This window comes from Marmota marmota, unplaced genomic scaffold (genome assembly GCF_001458135.2).
Source record: "Marmota marmota marmota unplaced genomic scaffold, marMar, whole genome shotgun sequence".
Classification (NCBI taxonomy): Eukaryota; Metazoa; Chordata; class Mammalia; order Rodentia; family Sciuridae; genus Marmota; species Marmota marmota.
Window position 1 is genome coordinate 19,563,592 of NW_026000057.1, and position 24,722 is coordinate 19,588,313.

Below are 24,722 nucleotides of genomic sequence, written 5' to 3' on the forward strand. Positions count from 1 at the left end.
ATCTGCGGTTATAGAGGCAGATAAGCATCTCAGGGGAAGGATTTTAAAATATGTCTACCCTGATGTTTTATAGAAACAAAGAGTGAATGTGTTTCAAAGAGAAAATTTTGAAAATGATGGTGAATATAAACAATGGTATGAATAAAGTACAATTTATTTTTCTCTTCTTCAATACTTCAACTAGAACACTGTATCATCAATGTATATTTTATTCAATAAAATGTTGTTCACCCATCAGGTATTTTCCAGCCCATGACCACTGACCTTGGCCTCTCCATCTAGCAGTCTCCCAAGCATATTGTTGAACTTGGACACCATTCTGCCAGTGAAGTGCTCCATGCAGTCCTCACATCTCTCTCACTGCAGGAAACCTCAGTCAAGAGGGCCAAAGCCACTGTGTGATTATCATTTCAGCCTAGTTAGCTTTAAAAATGGAAAAGCTGAGTTTTTCCTTAAACATTATGATGACCTGAACTGTCACATTTTTTTTCCCCTTTTGCTGTGCTGGAAGGACACCCAGAGCCTCAGACATGCTGAGCAAGCACTCTGCCTTTGAGCTATTTCCCACCTAGAAACAATACATTCTAGATTTAGAACTTTTGCTAGTTTGGTTTTGGTACTAAGGATTGAACCTAGAGATACTTTATCACCGAGTCACATCTCCAGTCCTATTCATTTTTAATTTTGAGACAGAGTCTTGTTAAGTTGCTGATGCTGGCCTTGAACTTGTGATCCTCCTGCTTTAGCCTCCAGGATTACAACCATGTGCCACCACACCTTGCCAATTTTAGAAATTTTTCTAAAGGAAACTTTTGATGTATAAGTACTGTCTGCACATATTCACTAGAATGTTGCTTATTAATAGGGTATCCTTGACAAATGGCTACATTAAACAATCCATAGAAGATTGTTTATCTATGCAATGGAGTTCTAAGATAAGACTAGAAAGTATTTTGTGACAGAATATTTAATAAAATAGAATTTTGTTCATAATATATTAAGTAAATGAAGCAGCTACAAAACATTGTACTGTGTTATTACCCACTATTTTTAAAAATAAAAATAAAAGAGTATAAGTACCTTAAAATGTGAAACAGCGACCATTTCTGAAATAGCAACACAAGAGCTCTGTAGATTCTCTCTCTGATGAAACAACTGTGTTAAAAATTACTTCTGACAACTCAAATGTAGGGGTTCTGTGTTTGGTATTGGGTCCCTGATGACTTCATGGCTGTGGCATGCTTAGTTTCTGTGCAAAGGCATAGGATGCCTGGTTGCTATGGTAATACCCTCCATGCTAGAGTCATATCAGTTTCCACCTTAATGGTAGGCACATAACTCCCAGGAATAAAGGAACTTGTTTTCTTGATAACTACAATGATTCACCAAGCTCCAGTGCTCCTGGATCTGCCCACCTAACAGTAACTTCAGGCAATGGACTTTCTTGAGAAAGCTCCTAACATTACATATTGTAACTGTGAAATGTAACTACAGAATAAGCAACCTTACTGATACTCTAAACAATAATGTGGTTATGATACTAATGACCTAATGTAACCTACTGGTATAAATAAATGTGGCCACTTGGACAAAGAGCCACTCTGCTATCTTCCCTGCCTCTACACCTTCCTTGACTCTGTCTCCTCTTTATTATTATTTCTTATACTCAAACAATTAAATGCTTTAGAAATTGTATTGCTTAAAGTCTGCCCTCTAACATTACTTAGTACAGAAATGTTTTGAAAAATTATTTCCAGATTTGTTGCCTCCTACTTCCTTAAATACTGCAATTCCTTTGTAACTTTGCTTATGATTAATACTCTAGGAGTGTGGGGCTCCAGGAGTTACCTTGATTTATATGAACCATGTGATGTCACATAGCTGTCATAGATGTGGGATGCAGTTCTAACAGCAACAGGGTCCATTGGTTCCATGCCATATGTATTCTGTAGGATTTTTATTTTACATGAAAACTCTTTCTGAAGCATACATGTATGTGACTTGAGAGGCAGGGGCAGAGTGGATTAGAGGGTTAGTATAAAAATCAAATAAGTTTTCTTGTATGAAGAAACCCTTCGAACAGGGTCTAACACATAGTAGCTTCTAAAGCATAAGCCATTATCATTAGAATTATTATGAGTGCTGTTGCTATGTCATTCAAAACATGTCCATGTAGTTCTTTTTTAATGCCTAATGTTTTCTCACACCCACTATATTTTATTAACTAATAATAGTGATTTGATAGTGACTTGATATAAATGCTTTGCAAATGCTGTGTTGGTTAGTTTTTCATCACCATGACCAAAATACATGACAAGAACAACATAGAGGAGAAAAGATTTATTGTGGTTCATGGTTTCAGATGTCCTAGTTCATGATCAGATGACTATTGCAGAAATGTCATGCAAGTGCATGGCAGAGGAAAGCCACTCAGCTCATGGCAGCTGGAGAGCAGAGAGAGAGAGAGTTGGGAGGGTGGAGAGGAAGGGGCCAGGGAAAGATAATATATATGTTATTGCTTCAGATAATAAGTCTTTATTGAGTACCTGTAAAACATAGATACTGGAAAAGGGAGGAAAAACACTTAGAGGCAAATTATTCAGAGATAATCAGGTTTTACCTACTGAATGAATGAATGAGAGACTGTCTGTATCTTTCTGTATTGCAAAATACATATTCCTGCCGGGCGTGTTGGTGCACACCTGTAATCCCAGCGACTCGGGAGGCTGAGGCAGGAGGATCAGGAGTTCAAAGCCAGCCTCAGCAAAAGCGAGGCATTAAGCAACTCAGTGAGACCCTGTCTCTACTTAAAATACAAAAGAGGGCTGGGGATATGGCTCAGTGGTCAAATGCCACTCAGCACAATTGCCAGTACCCACCACCTCCAAAAGGTCTCTATGTATTCTTCTCAACCAGATTATATGTGTTTTCAGTGCATGGTTTGTATTTGTTTATGCCCTTCATGTTGCCTAGTAAAATTATGTGCATCTAATAAAAGTCTTAGGCTTGTTGGTTGATTAACATTCCATTTAAAAAATTACACATAATTTAAGGAGGTATAATACCAGAAGGATAGAGGGAAATATAAGGGGCAAGAACTTCTTTGTGATAGGAGGCCTTGGAAAGTTCTTCCTTCATATCAAAATTATTGAAGGTATGGATTCCAAAGGGCACAAAAAAGATCCCTGCAAATAAACACATGTATTAATATAAACTTAAAATCATAAACATACATTTGAGAAGGATGAACTTTAAACCAGACAGAAAATTCTGAATAATTACATGGCAGTTCTCTTAAAAAACAAAGATAGAACTCCTAAATGGGGCAGCATTCTCACTACTAGGAATATATACAAAGAAAATGAAAATCAGAACATTAAAGAGACCTCTGCACATCTGTGGATATTGCAGCACTATTTACAGTGGCTAAGATATGGAATCAACTAGTGTCCATCAACTGACGTTCCTTATTGCCTACGTGGCTTAAACAATATGATCCTCAGTTTTCTTCTCTATAAGATGGAATACTTAACTTCACCACAGTATTTTTTGGTGTGTAAATAGTAATAACTAAGATTCATATAGTACAAGGTGGGCCCTTAACAAATATCTAATAGCAGTGCTTCTTCTTTCCTAACTGGGCTGCCACAGCACATTTATTAGAAACATCAGCACTTTAACATGTACCGTCTTATGCTGGAATCTAATGATCATAGATTCAATGTGCTATCATTCCCATAATTAACTGATAAAAAGCTTCAAGGGCTATTTTTTCTCCAATGAATATTCATGGCACCTTTGTCTAGAATGAGAAACTGTATTTATGTGGATTTGTCTCTGTTTCTTCTATTCTGTACCATTGGTCTGTTTGGGTGTCAATATTATGTCTTTTTTTTTTTTAATTCTGGCTCTGTAGTACAGTTTAAGGTCTGGTGTTGAGATGCCTCCTGCTTCACTCTTTTTGCTAAGGATTGCCTTGGCTATTCTGGGCCGTGTTTTTTTCCAAATGAATTTCATGATTGCTTTTTCTAGTTCTGTGAAGAATGTCACTGTTAATTAACTGCATTAATAGGAACTGCATTAAATCTGTATAATACTTTTGGTAGTATGACCACTTTAACTGCATTAATTCTGCCTATGCAAGAGCATGGGAGATCTTTCCATCTTCTAAGGTCCTCTTCAATTCTTTTTTTTAGTGTTCTGTAGTTTTCATTGTAGAGATCATTCACCTCTTTTGTTAGATTGATTCCCAAGTACTTTTTTTTTGAGGCTTTTGTGAATGGGGTAGTTTTCCTAATTTCTCTTTCAGTGGATTCATCACTGATGTATAGGAACACATTTGATTTATGGGTATTGAGTTTATATCTTGCTACTTTGCGGAATTCAACAAATGATGTTGGAGAAACTAGAAATCCATATGTAGCAAAATGAAATTAAATACATCTCACCCTACATGAAACTCAACTCACAGTGGATCAAAGACTTAGGCACTAGAACAGAGACCTTGCACCTAATACACAAAAAAGTAGGCCCAAATCTCCACAGTGTTGGCTTAGGAACTGACTTCATTAACAAGACTCCTAAAACGCAAGAAATAAGATCAAGAATCAATAAATGAGACACATTCAAACTTAAAACCTTCTTCTGAGCAAAGGAAACAATTCATCACATGAAGAGAAAGTCCACAGAATGGGAGAAATTATTTACCACCTGCACCTCACATAGAGCATTAATCTACAGGACACATTAAAAAAAAAAACTCAAAAAACTTAACACCACACACAAAAAATAAATAAATAAACCCCACCAAATAATTTAGTCAATAAATGGGCTAAGGAAATGAACAAACACTTCACAGAAGAAGATATAAAAATCAATCAGCAAATATATGAAAAAATTTTTAACATATCAAGCAATTAGAGGAATGCAAATCAAAACTAAGATTTTTATCTCACTCCAGTCAGAATGGTAATTATCAAGAATATAAGCAACAATAAACATTGGCAAGGATGTGGGGGAAAAAATATTCATACATTGTTGGTGGGACTGCAAATTGGTACAAACATTATGAAAAGTGGTATGGAGATTGCTCAGAAAACTTGGAATGGAACCATCATTTGACCCAGCTATCCTACTCCTCAGTTTATACCTGAAGGACTGAAAATCAGCATAGTATAGTGATGTGGTCAGTTCAATGTCTATAGCAGCTCAATTCACAACAGCTAAACTGAGGAACCAAACTTGATGCCCTTCAACAGATGAATGGATAAAGAAAATTTAGTATCTATACACAATGGAATATTACCCAGCCTTAAAAAACAAAATTATGGCATTTGCAGGTAAATGGATGGAGTTGGAGAATATCATGCTAAGTGAAATAATACAATCCCAAAAAACCAAAGGCCGAATGTTTTCTCTGATATGCAGATGCTAATTCACAGTAAGTGGGTGGGGGTTAGGGACTAATAGAGGTATTTTTAATAGGCAGAAGAAAGTGAAGGGAGGGGAGGGGGTATGGGGATAGGAAGGGTATATCAATGAAGAGGACATTAAAACCCTTTGTGCATATATGATTTCAGGTCCTGCATAACTCTACATAATGTACAACCAGAAGAATGAGGTGTTATACTCCATTTATGCATGATGTGTCAAAATGTGTTCTATTGTAACATATGACTAATCAAAAAAATGTTTTTGAAAGCTTCAAGTGGAAGAAATACATCTTATATTTTTTTGGGGGGGCTATACTGCTAAAACCCCAGCAATTTATTAATACTTACCTGAATCCATAATAATATTCAGGAATCAAAAAATACATACTAAACCTTATATTAAATTATACAATTAAATTATACAATGTAATAAATTCTCTATCATTTAGCCTTCTTTCCCCCTTAAAATATGTGAATAATTAAAATTACTTAAACAAATGAGTTGGCAGTAGTCATCTACACTTGTTGTGTTTAGCAGTTCATCTTAAGACAACAATTAACATCCACAATACTCACTACACGTATACTGCATCAGAGAAGTAGGAATGGCTTCCTAACCAGTTGTCCTTGAACCAAAGTACCATGAACAGTATTCCTCAAATGTTACTTGACCTGCCACATCTCAAACTATATTTGACCTGAGTTTAAGATTTAAAATTCTAACCCATTCACATTTATGGAACAAGTACTAGACATGAAGCTGAACAAGATGTGACCTCTCCCTCCAAAAGAGAAACTTACAGTATTCCCAGGGAGAACGCTGCCTGCCCAGCAACCACCAAGGAGTGGACACAGATAGAATGCAGAGTCCTTATGTGATCCGGAGCCATTTAAGTAAACAAAGTTGACATGAAAGTGTAAGGTTGAGGCTCCAAAGCCAACTAAACAATTCAGTTGATTACTTTCAATTAATATGAAATTAGAATATACTTTGGGTGGATTGGCTACTATACACCATTCTGGGGTTTTAGCCTGTTGGTTTGTTGTTTTTAAGGGGAATTTTTAAAAATTAAAATTATTTAAAAATTTGGACTTGTAAATATGGTATAGTTACAGGTAAATATGTAAATTAAAGTGCTTTGGGTACTGATTTAAAAATGGATCTTTCTCATTTTCCTATTGTGCTTAAGAACCAATATACTGACTTTTGGTTTTGAAATTCTCAGAATCTGGCTTTTGTTGCTTCAGTGAAAGGGAAGCAACAGACTTCCTTGGTGTCCAGCAGGTTCTCCAGCATTTTTCCAGCTTTGAAGAATGATTATTGTAACAGACCTTTTACCAGCAAACAGGAGCTCAGTGCTCTCTTGTACCATGTCTGGGTATCCCAGATGGCTTCGAGTGACAGTTTTGTACACTCTAGGAGTCAGTTACATCCTTAGTTCAAGGGGATGGCAATTCAACTGCCCCTCAATGACCCCTGGATTTGGAATCAGATGATTTGGCTCAGAGTTTGTTTACCCCAACCTGAATATCTGCCTCTGGGGTTCATGATTGTGTTTCTTGGTGTCTTGGGATACTGGACAGCTATTAACTCTCCTAAGATTGAATTCTGTTTTCTAGAAAAAGAGCATAATAATAACGACAGCTTTTGTGAAGCCCAATAATAGAAAAGTATGTTAAGACTGCTGCACACTATAAAATGCCATGGAAATGTGACAGTTACAGTTATGTCTCTTCTTCATTCAGTCCATCACCCCCCACCCCACCCCCACGGCTGCTTCTGTGTGAATCACAGATCAATAGGTCCACCTCCTGTAAACTTTTCTTATCTGTAAAAAAAAAAAAAAAAAAAAAAAAAAACACTGTTTTTGATTTGTCCCTGCGTGCTCTCTGTGACTGGGTTCTCAGTTCCTGGTGTTTATTGTGATCTTCCTTGGCTGCATTCGTCTTCTTCCTTCCGCCCGCCCAGACTGGGTAAAATCTTGCGGAGCAGACGCGTCGGGGAGACGCTTCCAGCGCCCTGATCACGCACATTGGAGCCCAGCTCAGGGAAGCCTGGTCCGTTGGACCCAGCTCACAGTCCCCAGCCCTAAGCGCAGCCTCCCTGTGCAGGAGCCGCCCGCGGTGAGTGCTGGGGGTGGATGGGACGCGTGTGTGTGTGTGTGTGGTCGTCCTGGTCCCAGGAAGGCTCTGCCTCAGCTGCAGCTGTGTCCTGGGTCAGCAAACCGCATCCCCAGAGCACAGGAGGGAAGGGGAAACTGTCAGCCCTCTCCCCTGGGTAGGCATGAGACCTGAAACAGAAAGTGAATGCATCCAGCGCCCAAACCTAGGGAAACTGTATTGAGGCCTCTGCTAGAGCCAAAAGGGAGAGACAGCTCTGACCAACAGTGCTAAGGCTGGCTCTTGGATCAGCAGCAACAACAAAAGGGTAAAGTTTTTATTCATGTGTCAGGGTTGCAGGGGTGGGCTTTATAGAGTCTAAAAATTCTCCCTTATTTTGGGCACAGTTTCAAAAGGTGTTTTCATTTGCACACACTGTGGCCTTGGGGCGGGAGCTTTTGCAGTCCTCTTTATTGGACTCACTCGTGTATAAACATCCTTGCCCAGGGTAAGAGTGAGCTGCTGTCTCTGCTAAAACAAGATAGGTGCGGGTGGAAGAAAGCATGAATCTCTGGAGTATCACGTTAAAGATCCCAGGAATTTGCCTTTAGCCAGGAATTTGTGGGATGTCCCAACAGTTTTAATACTGAAAGCTCAGTTCTTGTCTCTGTTGCTAATCCAATAATGAGGAAAGAGTTTTGAGAAAAAGGTAAAAGTTGTATTGATCTGCTAGCAATGGAGAAACGGGGACTACTGTCCCAGAGGCTGGGATTCTCCCTGCCAGGGATAAAACCAGGCTTTTAAAAGAGGAACAAGGATAGGGCAGAGGGGTGGGAGGGGAAGGGATGAGGCACGGGGTTATTAATGATGGTGGGATGTGATGATCATTATTATCCAAAGTACAGGTATGCAGACACGAATTGGTGTGAATATACTATGTATACAACCAGAGATATGAAAAATTGTGCTCTATATGTGTTATAAGAATTGGAATGCATTCTTCTGTAATATATAAATTTAAAAAAAAACTCAAAAAACTTTTTCTTAGTAGAACTTTACAGCAAGGAAAAAAATCACCCCTGAAAAGTCCATGGCTTAACTTCTATGACATCCATAACTGAGGGTATGCAGGCTATTACTTGCCAAAGAGGACTCCTCTGAGGATAGACATTCTCCGGACTGGAAGAGACTATGTTACGTATACTTATGACCATTTGACCAGTGTTTACACACTCTAAGTCTCTTATTTCTCTCTCTCTCTCTCTCTCTCTCTCTCTCTCTCTCACACACACACACACACACACAGAGAAATATATAATAATGAGAGGTATTAGAATCTGCTAGTGAAAGATGGGCTAAAAGTACAGGAAAATATAAGAACATAAGTCAAACTTGGACATAAGTTGTGATGGAAAAGGAAAGCATATTTAAAAAAAAAAAGAAGAAGAAAAAGGGCTGGGATCCAAATATTAACAAATATTAAAATGAGTGATCAGTGCAGTCCTCAAGACAGTTAATGCTCCAGTTCCCATTTTTACAGTTTATTCATGTTTTTACTTCTCATTTTTACTGTTTATTCACATGGGAAGTGATATTGCTTTAGTCAAAGAAGGACACGATAGCTTATTAGGGTATTGGAACAGTCTTAGTCTCCTTTTCTATACTTTTAGGAAAGGGGGATGGAGAAGAAGAAGTAAGGAAAGAAATACATGTCTGTTTTAAAACAACCCACCTGAGGTTGGGCAGCAAAGTTTGTTCTCAAAGCATAAAATGGAATCCTGTTACATTTCCCTATTGTCAATTTTTATCCTCCATTTCTATGGAAAATGGGTGATAACATCTCCTAGCTATTTCCTGCTGAAAATAGATGATAAAGGGGATCCTTAGAATGGAAGTCTTTTTGCCTATTATTGTCATTTTTTCCTTCTGGGCTTTTACAAGAAGGGATACAGCCCTGTTTCCACCCTTGGTGGGGACCTAAAGGAAGCATACTCACATAGAACAGTTAATATTTGTCTGATATGTTGTACATAGTGTTCTAATCTAGTTTTTTTCTTCAATAGCCATGTTTGCCCTTCTCCCTTTGGGGTTCTAGGAAGGGTCTCCCATACAGTATTTGATAGGGGCTCATTTTAAGTCTGCTTAAGTGGACCACTCTAGTCGAAGGGAATAATTGGTAATACCTTATCCCACTGCAAATGAGTCCTTGATGAAATTTAGTCACCATTTCTTTAAGGTCTGATTCATCTTTTCCATTTTTCCTGTAGATTGGGGTCTTCAGGATACAAGCAGCTTCTATTGGATATCCTATGTTTTGCTCACTTATTGTGATACTTTGTAATGGAAGATAGTCATTTGTCAGTCTGTACCCAGGAGAGGAATCCATGTCTTGGGGCTGGCTCATTTAAGATGGCTTTTGCAATTTCCTTAGATTTTCTTTTGCTAGTAGGATAAGCCTCAACCCACCCTGAGAAGATGTCTACCAGTATCAGCAAATAGCTCAAGTTTCCCATGGCATGGGACATTTGGGTTATATCTCATTTCTACAGCATTCTGTGTCTTTTACAGTTGGCTACCTTTCACAGTGTTTTGTGTATATAGGACATAGTTTTGAGTCATCTGTGATAGTCTGTTGGAAGCATGGCCTTTGCATGTTTGACAAGGCGTCCCTCCCATAGAGAGTTCTTGTTGGTGTTTTACCAAAGGCAAGACCAGTGCTTCAGGCAAGAGAATGAGCCCATGGGAATTCTGTTTTCACTTTGTACTGTTATCCCAGAAGTCAGAACTCCACTCTATGGCCCATTTCTCATCTTTGTCAGTATAATGAGGTTTGTATTGGTCTAATTCAAGCTGTGGTATTAGGGTCTTGTAAACATTTTTTCTTTTTTGGTATGGTCCTTTTGGCTACCCTATCAGCAGCCTAATTTTCCCTGGCCACGTAAGTATCTGTCTTCTTATGACTAGGACAGTGTATGATTGTCAACTCCCCTGGTTCGGTCACAACCTATATCCATGTCAATATTTTAAGGTATTTGTTTTCAAAGGGGACGAACCCTCTTTCTTTCCAAAGAGCTTCATGTGCATGCACTATCCTGAAAATATTTTGAGTTAGCATAAATGTTTACCTTTTTCCCTTTGTACAATCCAAGAGCTCTTATCAGAGCAGTTAGGCTATATGGGTTGATATTTCCAGAGGCAGTCTTGGATTCCTATACCTATTATTTTGTGACCACCTTGTATCCAGTTATCTGTTGGCTATTATCCACAAAGTTGATCCTGTCAGTGAAAAAGTTCCAGTCCATCCAGCCCTTCATAGGCTAGTCACCAGGACTTGGTGAGGATCAGGAGGCTGAGGCAGAAAGATTGTGAATTTAAAGCCAACCTCAGCAAAAGCGAGGCACTAAACAACTCAATGAGACCCTGTCTCTACATAAAATAGGGCTGGGAATGTGGTTCAGTGATCAAATACCCCTGAGATCAATCCCCAGTACCCACCCAAAAATCTGACTCTTTTCAGTGGACTTCTTATATTCACACAAGGCAAGGTGGTCTAGTAAAAGAACCATAGCGTTAGAAAGGCAGTGTTCACAGTCAGGGTTGGCTATAAATAGGTCACCCACTTATGAAAGGATCTCTTGATCTAGCCATAACTCTCACAAGGTCTTTTGCTGGACTCTCCTTATACAAAGTGTGAGAGTTTGGGGCTGGGGATGTGGCTCAAGCGGTAGCGTGCTTGCCTGGCATGTGTGCGGCCCAGGTTCGATCCTCAGCACCACATACAAAAAAGATGTTATGTCCGCCAAAAAAAACTAAAAAATAAATATTAAAATTCTCTCTCTCTCTCTCTCTCTCTCTCTCTCTCTCTCTCTTAAAAAAAAAAAAAACAGCAAAGTGTGAGAGTTTTTAAATCTCGGAGGTAGGATAGTCCAGCAACACTGTGTGGTTACTTTGGTTTTGGGGTCCTACCTCTTAAAAGCAAATGGTAATTGGGACTTGCTTTCCAGTAGAATGGAGAAGAATCCTCCTTATAAGTCCAGCACTGAACCAATCATAGTCACCTGGAATTACTGTCTGCAGGGTGTAGGCATTTGGCACTGTGGGGTGAATGTTCTGGGCGTTATTACTTATAGCTTCCAAGTCTTATATACTTCAATACTCATCAGTGTGAGGTTTGTTAACAACCAGGATTAGAGTATTATAGGGGATCTGGCAAAGCTGATTCCTTGTTTAAAAAATTTGTCTTAGAAGAGGCTGGATCCTCTTAAAAGGAATATTGTTTCTTACTGTAGCAGGTTACTCCCTCCATCTTGATTGCGATAGTGTTGATCTGCCTTCCTGGGGTCCTGTTAGCCCATATGGCCTTACTCATTTTTTTTAAACAAACCTTCAGCAAAGTGAGCTCAGTTTCTTTTCCTGGTTTGGTTGGCAAGTGAAAGCTGGAACTGGAGTGTGTTATTCAGTGGCACTTGCAAATGGAGTCACTGCTTTTTGGGTGAGGTTTTTGAGCATTTAATCTCCACAACAAATCTCCTTCCAGGAGAGGAATTGGACAGTCTAGCATGTGTAAAAATCTATGCCTCAAATTCTGTTCTCCCAGCTTTTATTCAAAGGGTTGGAGCAGTGGAGGCTGTTGAGTCTGAGTTGTCACTCCTATCATGGCCATAAAGAAGTATATATACTTCAGTTGAGTCCTTACTATTAGTATCAGGGCTCCTATGGGGCCCTTTGGCTCATCTCACAGCCATTGTCTTTTGCCCTCTGGTTAGTGCCAGCCTTCTCAGTGCCCAGGCTCATTTCCAAGATTGCCTGATCACTTTTCTTAACCAAGAATTGCAAAACCTAATGAAAAACACTGAAATTTTTGATCTCTAACTTCCATTTTATTCTCCTGTTTTTAAAAATGCACATACTGCTGATCTCCCTGTGCACTTATGCCAAAGGGTGCATCATTGCAAGAATTGCTTTGCCTCAGCATAGCCAAATGGGATGTCCTGTCCAATTTTAAAAGGAAGGTCATTTTTGTCCTTGGGTTATAATCTAGCAGTGTCAAGAGGAGGGGACTTACTGCTGTCGAGTCCTTTTCAAAGTGTGGGCCTTCCCTGTGTGCAAAGAAGGGCACAGAAATTGGAACCAGTGCCAGACCAGGCAGCACAGGATTAAAATTAAGATAAAAAGTGTTTAAATAATTCTCAACTTTTTCTTCAGGTGTTTTGCTAGCCTAACACACCAGAAGTGGTGACTTTTTTGGGCACCATTTACTTAGTTTCTGTCTGTTCAAACTTCTTAACTGCATAAATGCCAACACATAAAAAAATTCTTCCATTTATCTGTTCTCTGACATGCCAACCTCAATTGTGAGATTGTATAATTCAGAATATCATCCAATGGCCAGAATGTGTTACAGTGAATCACCATCTTTTTTTTCTTAATTATAGGCTTACAGCTATGCAGGACCCATTCACCCAAGATCTACTGTCAGGGATTGATGCAGCATAGCTCATGTGTTGAAGGGCCAACAACAGATGAAAACAAAGCAAAACACATGCACACACACACACACACACACACACACAGAGAGACACACACAAAAAAAAAAAAACTAGAGGGAATTCCCAAAACCAAGACTGACTGACATATGGGAATACAGAGACCGGGTGGGGGAAAATCTCTAGGTTCTGTAATTCTACTTAATCATGATTCCTAAACCAGTGGTGCCACAAATATTTCCACAAGGAAGAACCATATGTTCCTATGAAAGGAAATCATATGTTCCCATGAAGGGGAACTAGATGTGTGGAATGGAGTGTCTCAGCATGCACACTTGAAACTTGGCCAAGTTATTGACTTTATTATATTTAGTTTTCTTTTTCTCGAAGTATACCAAATAGTGGAGTGAGTCATACACACTCAGGGAGGAAAAAGCAGGAGTTTTCTTAAGCAAAGGGAGCCTCAGCAGAAATATACCTAAGTCATTTCCAATTTTTGCAGAATAGCACCTCTCTCAAAATGGTCTGACTTGGGCAAACTCACCCCATCTCCAATGTCTCAAGTGGTTGGCTGTCAACAAGTTCATCAGCCACCCTATATCTTCAGCATGGAAAGGGGATTTCTTATAGTGCCAGACCTGTCCAGGGAGGCTGGAGTGGGGGCTACTCTTGGGCCCACTTTGGGGACCAATTTGATACCAAAATCTTGGTTTTTTTTCTCCATTGCCAATCCAATAATGAGGACAAAGTTATGAGGAAAAAGTAAAAAGGGGTTTTCTTTTCTTTTTTCCTTTAATTTATTTTTTTTTTTTTTTTTTGGTATTAGAGAGTGAACCCAGGGCACTTAACTACTGAACAATATCCTCATCACTCCCTGCCCCTTTGTGTATTTTATTTAGAAACAGTGTCTCACTGAATTGCTTAGGACCTCACTAAGTTGCTGGGGCTGGCTTTGAACTCGAAATCCTCCTGCCTCAGGCTCCCAAGCCACTGAGATTATAGGTATGTGCCACTGTGCCTGGCTAGTAAAATGTTTTATTGATTTTCGAGCAAAGGGGAAATAGGAGACTACTGTGATTCTCCCTGTCTGTGATTCAGAACTGGGATCTAAATGTTATCTGTAGATATAATTAATTAGTGTCTATAAGGAGTCCTTGATGGAGTCATTGCTCCAGTTCCCAGGTTTAGAGTTTCCTTATTCATGTGGGCAGTTGTATTTCTTGGAGCAGTGAAGGACATGATAACCTGGGATGGGAAGATAATGTTAGTCATTTTCCTCCTGCTATTAGGAACGGAGAGAAGGGGAAGAAACAGAAACAGAAAATAAAAGGGGAAAAAAAAAAACAAACAATGTCAGTTTTAAAATAAACCACCTGGTTTGCACTCAAAGCACAAAGTAGACATTATTACAATTTCATTCATTATGTAGTTTATCCATGGAGATATGGTGACAGCATCTTTTGTTTGCTTGTTGTTATTGTAGTTGTAATACTGGGGATTGAACCCAGAGCCTCCTATGTGCTAGGTAAGCACTCTAATACTGATCTATATTCTCAGTCCTGCCTCTAGATTTTGAGATCATGATTGTTTGAAAGTGTGAGAGAGTAGCAAAGAACACATATCATATACCATATTCTTAATGGATGACAGGTTAAAGTTAAGGTCCTAGAAATGTGTCTGGCTTTTTTTTTTTTTTGTGTGTGTGTGTGTGTGTGTGTGTGTGGATAAGATTGACTGTTTAACTTTTCTTCTCAGAGATTTTACTCCCTTTATCTTAAGGAGTGCGATGTTTTGATGGGGGTCCCTAATCGCCTCAAGGACCTTTGGGAAGGAGGCAGCCTGGAAAGAAGCCAGGAGCACTTGGGCAAAGTGCATATGTTCCACAGCCCAGAACTTTGAGGTCATTATTGAGTGAAAACTGCTGCTTTGTGGGGTATTTGGACGATTCACCTGGCTCCTCTCAACCTTTATATCAAGAACTATGAATACTGTGTCTCAGAGCACATGCACCCAAGACTGGAGCCTTGGTCACTGAGCTTTGAATAAAGTGAGTGAGGAAATTTGTGTGGCAGGAAAATTGTGTGGTACTGTGGTACATTTTATTAGAAAATAGCACACTCCTCAAGTGAGATGACTAAATTTTTGTTATTGGAGTCCTAGTCCAGATAATTGACTATGTGGGTCCTAACAAATCAGGTCTGGGTACTTGGCCCATAAACCAAAGGAAAGGAATAATGGTGCAAAGCAGGAAAGGAACTTTAATTAGTACCACTAGATGTGTTTAGCCATATCTTTGGGTCTGCTGACATGGGTTTCTAGATTATATAGAAGAAGGTAACCAGAAATATGCATCATCTAGTAATCTTAGTTAAACTGAGTAAATTGATTATTATCTCAGGGTTGGTGGACTGGCCTTGTCTAAGATAAGAAAGTTGCCCTTGTCTAGGGGCTAGTTTCCACTCATAAGAGGTTTATTGATCAGATCTCTTGTTCCCTAAATCCAAGGTGACTGACTCAGAGCAAAATACACAGGTTACAAATATAGACAGAGATTCCAAGTTGTTGTTGTTGTTGTTTTAAAAATCCTGCTTTTATTTGCCTATTGCACATTTGTGGGCCTAAGGGAAGAGTCTAAGTCCTCGTTACATTTATCAGCCATGGTAGTTTCATTTGAAAAAGAGTATGAAACACCAACTGATAATTCAGAGTAGTTTCTTCAGAAAATGAAGTGGTGGTGCATCTGATTCCAGGTATTATAGTGGTTGTGGGCAGGCTTGTTAAGATAAACCTGGTGCTGTCTCCAAATATGTGAACATAAACATAGGGTTGATATGGGACGGATGAAAACTTACTAAATATGAAATTACTGTAAGTGGAGGATGAGCTTGTTAATATTACTATTTAAAAGGCATTGACAAATATCACCAGCTAGCCAGGCTGGCAACCTATGCTGGGTTCACAAAATCTGGCTACATCATCAATAACTGAGAAAACAGCAAAGAAAGCGTGCAAGCACACAGAAATACCTTTTCAAAGTCCAGTCGGCTCTTGATCTTAGGGGTCTGTGGGAAAAAGACAGCTTACACCTGGATTCTTTATTTTTTAATGGAAGGGGTGCGGTGCACACAAAGGGAGGTTCCATGGAGTGTTCATACCAAAGGGGTCAGGTTCAGGAAGTTGAATCTACCTTCATGATGTCCTGTGGTCAGTAGCTTGATTGACATCTTGGCAAGTCACGCTTATCTCAGGTGCTATGTGGAAACAGGCAGAACGAAAGGAAACTGCACACGTGTGTTGCATGGCCCAAAGAGCACGCAACACCAGGTCAGTCCTCCCATATGTTCAAATGAACATAGCTCACACACACAGCCCATGGCTGACTCACGACAGACAAACATATTTTATTTCTTGTTTCTAGGATGTAATATTTGTCCACAAGCTTGGTTGGTTTGCTAAAAAGGTCTGCAGCTCCCTTTTGTAATTTTAATGTCAATGGGTGAACTTTAATAATAACTTTAAAAATTAACCACTTGTTAAAATACGGGTTAAAAATAATATTGAGAATGTTCAAATAATACAAAAAGATATTATATACCAAAAATTAATTTGCAATTCTTATTAATTAAAAATATTTATATCTATAACATTGCCCAATTTTCTTTTCTTATATGATTGTAGAAATGTGAATGCTCACTTATTTTTTTCAGAAAATCATACAGATTTTACTATAAATGTTCATTGAGCGTCTAAAGTCAGGACCCTGGACTTTATGCACTAGTTCCTTTAGGAAACACATTCTTTTACATAAGATTTATTACAATATACACACATGCAAAATCTATTTCAGCATTTATATCTCATGAAGCACCCATGAAACATTTGAAGTGAGCTGAAATATGATGTCAAAATAAAATACAACCTAGAGTGGAAAGATGTCATGAGGGAGCACATTGGAATGGACACGGGCAGACACAAGGCCCTTTTGCACTTACGTTTCATCCTGGAGGTCATAATAAAAGGTAATGATCAGTTACACTATTCAGTTACAATAAAGGGGAAGCATGCTGACTCTTTAGAGCAGCTTCCCCTGGCATTTACTTTTGAGGGAAATATCTTTTGTAAGTATCACACAGGAAGGCAGAGGAGACTGAGAAATGGCAATAGAGAGCACCCTCAGTGTGATCCATGATGCTTGCAAAAGCACATGTTCTATGTGCACTTCCTAGGGAGGATTGTTGTAGTTGTAGTTTTCCTTGTTCTACATCTTATGGATGCACATGAATGCTAAGACTCTGTGGCCCCATGTCCTTCTATTTGATGGCTGGGTCTTATTTGGGACAAACCTAGATTTTATGGAGGGCTAGATGGACTTTATGCTTTTAAATATTTTGTAAATATTTTCATCAAGATTTTTAATGCATATTTTTAAATGACACATACTAATTGAACATCTATCCTGTGTTTGGTGTGGCATTGCAATGCAAGTTTGCAATGTGTAATGATAAGGTCTGGGTATCTTGCATATCTGGCAACTCAGACATTTTGTCTTCCATTTTTTATAGGAGTTTGGCAGTTCATAGCTACAGCCTGTATCAAGTGAGCTGATTTATACTGTATTTCTTTCTAAGGTAAAGTGATTAAAATATTTTGGTGAAAATTAAAGAGTCCAAAGGAATGTAGCACCCTTTCTATATCTACAGGTGGCATAGGCCTTGGGGAAACTGAAATTTGTCTTTTAGGGGGAAAAAAATCCATGTCAGCACACCTCAAGATGGGAAGCAAAAATTAATAATCTAGATGATTTGGCTGAATATATTCTTTTTCAATGATGCTTTATTGAGATAAAATTTATGCACCCAAAGATCCCACCCTCTGGTACACCTTGCTTGTAACTTAAGGTAGAGAAGAGAATAGATAGGAAAGTCAGAGGGAACCATAGAATACTGAGAAGGAAGAAGAAAACATCTCTCTTTACCTCAAAAAAAAGTTGATAAAAACTAAAAATTCATTGATAAAAACTAAAAATAAGATCTTTGAGACCTTATAATTTTTACTGTGTAAAAACATATTCTACAAGCATTCTCAAGCTTGCACTAAGTTTACAGAAAGGCATATTAGTGCCACATGTATAGATGAGGAAGTTGAGAGTTCCCAATATCATTCAAAGCTGAGGCAGAGTAGAAACTGCAAAAAATAAATGAATGGATGGATGAATGAATCAAAAACTGGTCCAAATTTTATAAGTAAAATAGAAATGCCATATCTGTAGATGAGAAAGTTCATTTTATTTATCTGGAGCTACAAAACAGTCATTGTGTATTGATTTCAGGAAGCTAGAAATATGCCTTCCTCCAGGGAGATGTGCTCCATGTGCCTCACTGAATGCCACCTGAGGAAGCAGAGGCTCTCTCTGAGCAGTTGTCTCCCAGGGTCATATGTGCCTAGCATTGATTTCTGGTTCTGGCTAGGAGAAAAATTCAAGTGGCTTGAATTTGAAACAAAGCACAATTACCACCCATTCTTCCATATATTTTATGCAACAGATTTGGGGGGAAGATTAGCTCTTAGGCCAGAAAAAACTACAAAATATTAATAAGAGCAAAGCAATTAATTCTGTATAATTTGAACTAATAAATACAATCTGATTAGTTCTGTCATCTTTATCCAAAGAAAACCAACTTTTCTGTAAAAGCCAGTCCTGTTGACAGGTAAAAGACAGACAGACATGAGTGGTAGGAACATGAAGTTAAGGGGACAGTTCTACAAAGTAGGCCCAGTACACTACCCCCTACATGCTTTCTTTAAAAACAATTTACCACAGTTCTTCCTGACCTAATTCAGTAGTCTATGTTATATTCCTCAGCGAACAACTGTATTGAGATATTCAAGCCCCAAAATTTCCTTTCTGCTGATAAGGAGAACACAAGTTACCCTGTAGGAGAATTTTATGACCTTTAAACCGACCAGATTCGAGAATTCAGGGAAATCATCATCATCATCATCATCATCATCATCATCATCATCATCATCATCAAAGCCCCTATACATAAAATCTGTAAGAATAAATTCCAGAAAGAATGGTCAGCACAGGTGAAGGAACCTGAGTTACCTTGGGTCTTTTCCATGCACAGTGGGGACTTGGAAGTCTAGTGTAGTCCTGCCATCAGTCAGAGTCATGGTAGACCTGGGCAGGACTCTCTGGAAACTTCTTTGGGACCACCAATAAAACTGGAGAAAGGAGGTGTTTGCCATCCTTCTCCTCTCTGAGTGGACCCACTCTCTCCTTGAAAGTAACCCCCTTTTCCCTTTGCTTTCCCTTCTAATAAACTCATGCCTGGTACTCTGAGTGACATGTCTGAAATCTTTCCAGCATGATTTGGAGAACTGGTAATCTAGGCTGTCTCAACTCAGCTGTGTCTTAGAGCCCTTGCTCTGTATCATTGTCAGATCTGCACTAGAGATTGCCTGTGCACTAGTCCTTCTTATACAAATCAAGTTTGGTCACCATCTGAGTAGAAAGTTTAACCCATATTCTAAAACATCCCATATTCCAAAATCTCTTTGGAATTTAGGTACATTTTATAGAGTACTTTGAGTATGGTCTATAATACTTAATATTATTCCAACAATTTAACACATATTTAGAGGTACTTTGTAAACTAAATCACAATGGTAAGAGTACAACTGAAAGAAAACCTTTAAAAAATATCCCATCTTGCTCATACCCTGTCTTCCACATCTTTACCTTAAATCTGTGTTGAAATGGGGAATGAATCAAAAGCCTCTTTGCTGGTCCTTACACTGGCACTTGGACTTGCATTGCTCCACCAGGTGACCACCTCCGATGTCTGTTCAACATCCTCGTTGGAGAGCCCTTTCCTGATGACCTGTCCTCTTGCTTTTTTTTTTTTTTTCCTCTCCATTGCACTGGTACTTTACATTTTTCACATGTAACCTTTAAAAAGACCAATATCAAGGAAATGTTCCTGATAACTTTTCTCCATGCTGTATTTCTTCAGACTGAGAGTAAAGGCTGAGAAGCTGCTCCCCCTATCTATTGGATTCCAAGTGGAAATTGTCCCCCTGTCCAGGTCTGTCCAGCCCAGGCTAACTAAATATGCATATTTCCTGCTTTTACCTCACTTTGCTGTCTCTTCTCTTTGAAGAGCTCTCATCACCCCAGAGGATCTATACATGGAAATGTGAAACAAAAAGTTCCTATATGTTCCTTTAGAGCTGGCTTTGAAAAGGACCAATTTTCCTGCCAGTTTCCTTTCCGATATTTATGGACTGTGACTAACCGTGCTACGTAGCTTCAGTGATTACTGGGATATTTTGTTTTGTTCCCACCTGCATCTTCAGTGCCTTCTATGTAACATCAGCCTAGTATATACTGAAGTGATTTTACAGGTGAGAAACAGGTTTGGAGAGTGTAAGCTAGGTCATCTTCTTGAAAGCTTCTGTGGTTAGTAAATTTAAGGAAAAGAATCTCAACCCCATTATACTTTATACATGAGATGTCCCCCACAAATTCATGTATGAGACAATATAAGAATAGTCAGAGGTGAAATGATCAGATCACAAGAGCTCTAATCTAAACAGTGGATTGATCCACTTGTATGAATTAACTGGAAGGTAACTATAGACAGGTAAGGTGTGACTGGAGGAAGTATATCACTGGGTGTATTCCTTTATGGTTTATATTTTGTGCCCTGGTGAACAGAGCTCTCTGTCTGCTTCCTGACTACCATGTACTGAGCTGCTTTCCTCTGTCACATCCTCCCACCCTGATGTTCTGCTTTATCTTGGCCCAGAGATATGGTATTAGCTGACCATAGACTGAATCTGAAACCGTAAGCCAAAATAATCTTTCTTGTCAGGTGTTTTGGTCACAGCAAAACAAAGCTTACTAAAACAAATCCCATATATTGTCTCATGAGCTAGGAAGCATGTTATGGGCATTTTTAGGAAAAGAACCATCTGAGCATCCCCTGGAAATCTGTTGGCCAAGTTGTAGATAACATTAAATATTTTTAGGGTACAACATGCATGTAATTTGTGCTTGGTCTTAGTTCTCTAAAGTATAATTGGGCCAAATATTTTCTGAAGTTTTGGTTTTCTACCATAGATTAAAATTAATTTAGGAAAAAAATCTTGCAAATGTTGTGGGAATAGACATTGAAAAACAATAGTCTTGGAGTTTTATGATCATTTACATCTATTTAATGAGAAGATTTTGATTAAGTTGAAAAATTAAAGGACAGGAAAGAGGTCAGTGGTAGGGAGAGGTTTTTTTTTTAACTTTTTCTTCTTTTTTTAGTAGACATTTAATTTTTAAGTTTTAAAAATTTAAATTAAATGTACTTTAGCTGATACATAAAAATAAACATTTTACACATTAATGGATACCATATATGGTTTTAATGTTGTATTATATTAAACATGTATATTTCCTCAAATATTTATCATTTCCTTTTGTTGAAAATATTTCAAATCCTTTCTTGTATTATTTTGAAATATATAGTCCATATTTTTTATCTACAGTTGCAAAGGCAAGGAGATGGTCTTTTTGGGGGATGATGGCATTTGTCTATATCCTGACATTGAGACTCACATGACTACATTTTTGAGAGTCTGAAAAGCTCACTTAAAGAGGGGAAATTTTACTATTTAAAATTCTGTTTAGTATTGTCATTTTTGTAATAAACATATTAATTAAGATGTAAGGATATTCCTAGCTAGGTGTATATCCTGCATTGAAACAGAAGAATGATATTTTCTGTGATCTGGAACATTTAATATATTGAGTTCTTAGGTAGTATTATTTAGTATTACGTAGAATTTGTCTGTATCTTTAAAAAATAAATATTATCTACAACTCTAAATATTCTCTAATAAAGCTAAATGTTCTTCGTTTGTGTTTATTCTCTTTCTAAATTTTGCATGTACTTTAGTACTTCCACTGTTACCCACCCTCTACTCCCCCCCCAAAAAAAAACCAAAATGAATCTTTTAGTTTCACTTGCTTCTAAGTTGACTTAAAAATCACTAATTTTGGAGGTGGGCAATAATTATCTATTATTCTTCACTAGCTTTGCTGAAGATAACTCCTCTGATATTTGGGTTATAATGATACTGGTTGCCTGGGTTACTCTTCAGGAACCTTAAGGCCATTTTGCTGAAAACACTGACTCTTCCCTTGGACCTGTACCTCTCTGATGGGTGCCTAGGGTGAGATGAAATGTTTGCATCTTTGTCTTCCTTTGTCTCTCCTCTTTATTACTTTGGTCTTTGCAACAGGTTCTACTCAGCTCTGCATGTAAATATGTTTATCATTTAAGAAATGACTTGCCCAACAATAAAATATGGAGTTACCATGGCATAGGCTTGCCTAATCTTTCTTTTCCCCTACTCCAGGGATGAGAGCGCCTACCACCCACCAAATACAGAAACTCCAGACCATGAAAGGAGAGGTATCACCAGAAGTTGCAGAAGATTTCTGCTTATTCCCAGAAAAGACATGACTATTCCTCTTTTTTTATAATCCTTTTTCCCTTGTTGTTCTTATTCTTTATCTATAGCCACTCAACTCCCCGGAGTTGTGAAGCTCATTTGTGAACAAGGCTTCCTCTTCTCCATTCTTTGGTCACTGAATGAAGTCTTTCTTTGTACCCAACACTTATCTGTAGAACATATGTTTCTTGGGGGATGAACATCCAAGGCTAAGTTAAGGAACACTATCAGAATTGAGCATCCCTAGAAGAATTCTGTAAGTCTACTTAACATGATTTCCAATGACTTCTTGCTATGATTATAATAGATGTGACTTGTAATTTAATTTTTCTTTTACTAGGAATTATTGAGAATAAGGTATGCAGAGATATGGAGGATTGAATAATAGTGGACATTACAATATTATTGCTTTTATGTTAGCTATCATCTGTTGGAAAATTCAATTTTCAAGTGCAAATATAATGTTTAGAAATTTTATTTTTGCAGGGAAGTGTAAGGAAGATACTTTTATAAATACATTTTTTATTTACTGACAATGTAGGAGAGAGGTAAGGGCAAATATTTCTGTTCTATGACCTGAGCTTGAAGAACATTTTAGTGCTAAATACTGAAGTTATAATGCAAATACTGGCCCACATGCTTAGGGATCTTTGCAACTTTTATAGGAGAGCCTTGGGGTATTCCTAGAAGGGTTATTGTTACTGAAACTATTCTTGTCTTTATTACATTGTCCTTCCAGTGCTATTGGAAATTTTGTACAAAAAAATGTGAACTTGTTTCAGGAATGAAAAGAATATGTTTTGGTTTTTGAAAAGTGAACAGATTCAGTGGTCAGGTTTAATTTTTGAGATTCACTTCATTTGTTTTGCTTGAGGTAAATGAATATAGTTAACAGGACAGGTCTAAAAAACCAAAATTATTTTCTTTTAGACAATTGCCACATTTTCTAATTTTACAAATATGTTATTTTCAAGCTGAAGTATATAGCACTTTTTAAATTAATACTGCAGGTTGCTGTGTTTCCTAAAAGTACAATCAGGTAGGAACACTGTTGTGGGAAGAAGGCTTTTATTCTTATGCTGTCATATAAGGGAGGCAGCAGGTAAGAATGGAATTCCCAGGCCATCTCCCTAAGAGAGAGAAATGCATGTTTTTTAAATAGTATCTATGGGGCAGGCAGGGCCTTGGTCTTCCTAGTGTCAACCCATGTGGAGGGTGGTCTTAGTTGCTTCTGTGCTTTTCTTCATTGTGGAATTTCATGGGTGGCATGTCTCATTATCATCTTTAACCTCTATCTCAGGGTATGATTTTTACTATGCCAATAAAGTAAAAGTTGTTATAGGGTATTCCAGTGGCTGGTTTTTACATGGCTTTGCCTTCTGTAATTAGGAAAATCTCTTTGAACATCTTATTAGAAGAAAGTAAAATATTAATATTTGTTCCTATGTTTGACTGGTAATTAGCTTAAGAACTTTGCTTTTTTCAATCTCATTTTTCCTGATATATCTATTGATCCCATAGTCTTGAGAACTGATTGAAATGACACCATTTCCTACTCTTTTCTATTTTAGTGGTTTTTGTTTTTTTTTTTTTTTTTTTTTTGAAGCATATATTTAACATCATAGTTTGGGTTGTTTTGAAACTCAGGAATTAATTTGTTTTAAGATAGAGAAAATGTATGTATCTTTTAAGGTGTTACAAAATTGCTTTTATTTTTAAGTGATTTAGTAATGAGAAATACAAAATAAGAGAATAAACAGGGATTCAATATTCTACCAAAGTCTGAGCAGCTTACCTTGATCTATCAAATGCTAGCCTATTTGTTGTTTACACATATTCCCATATTTTTTTATTTTTTTCCCATATTCTGGGATCTCAGAAATTTGTGTTTAGGGCTCCTGATATTTTCTGACCTGCAAGTCCAAATTTTGTTTTTCTGAGAGATTGCTGAGATATTTGCTTAGAAATATTAAGGGGTCTAGGAACACTCCTATGGCAGCTTTTTTCTTCATGGTTTTCCTGAATGTTTCTCTCTGTGTGTGCAGTTTTCACATACAAAGACCCAGAAAGGAAAGAGTACAGGGTAGTGAGTTTGATCTAGTGCTGTTCTCTCCTTTCGGATATTTTGGTTCCTCAAGTCCAGGATGCTTTGGTTGCTTTCATGAAAACTATTCACATTGCAGATACCAGA

General features: G+C 38.0%; 1 protein-coding gene and 1 long non-coding RNA gene across 2 annotated transcripts in view; one reads left to right on the forward strand and one right to left on the reverse strand.

Annotated features, from left to right (window-relative positions):
* Positions 1-24,722, forward strand: part of LOC107141129 (broad substrate specificity ATP-binding cassette transporter ABCG2-like) — a 114,023-nt gene that overhangs the window by 41,296 nt on the left and 48,005 nt on the right. The window lies entirely within an intron of this gene.
* The window catches only part of LOC107141303, a 32,732-nt gene that overhangs the window by 892 nt on the left and 7,118 nt on the right, over positions 1-24,722 (reverse strand). The window contains exons 2-4 of the long non-coding RNA XR_001503415.2: positions 16,045-19,973; positions 1,081-3,185; positions 265-423 (exon numbers count right to left, since the gene is read on the reverse strand). This is a non-coding gene — a long non-coding RNA (uncharacterized LOC107141303). The remainder of the gene's footprint in view (positions 1-264; positions 424-1,080; positions 3,186-16,044; positions 19,974-24,722) is intronic.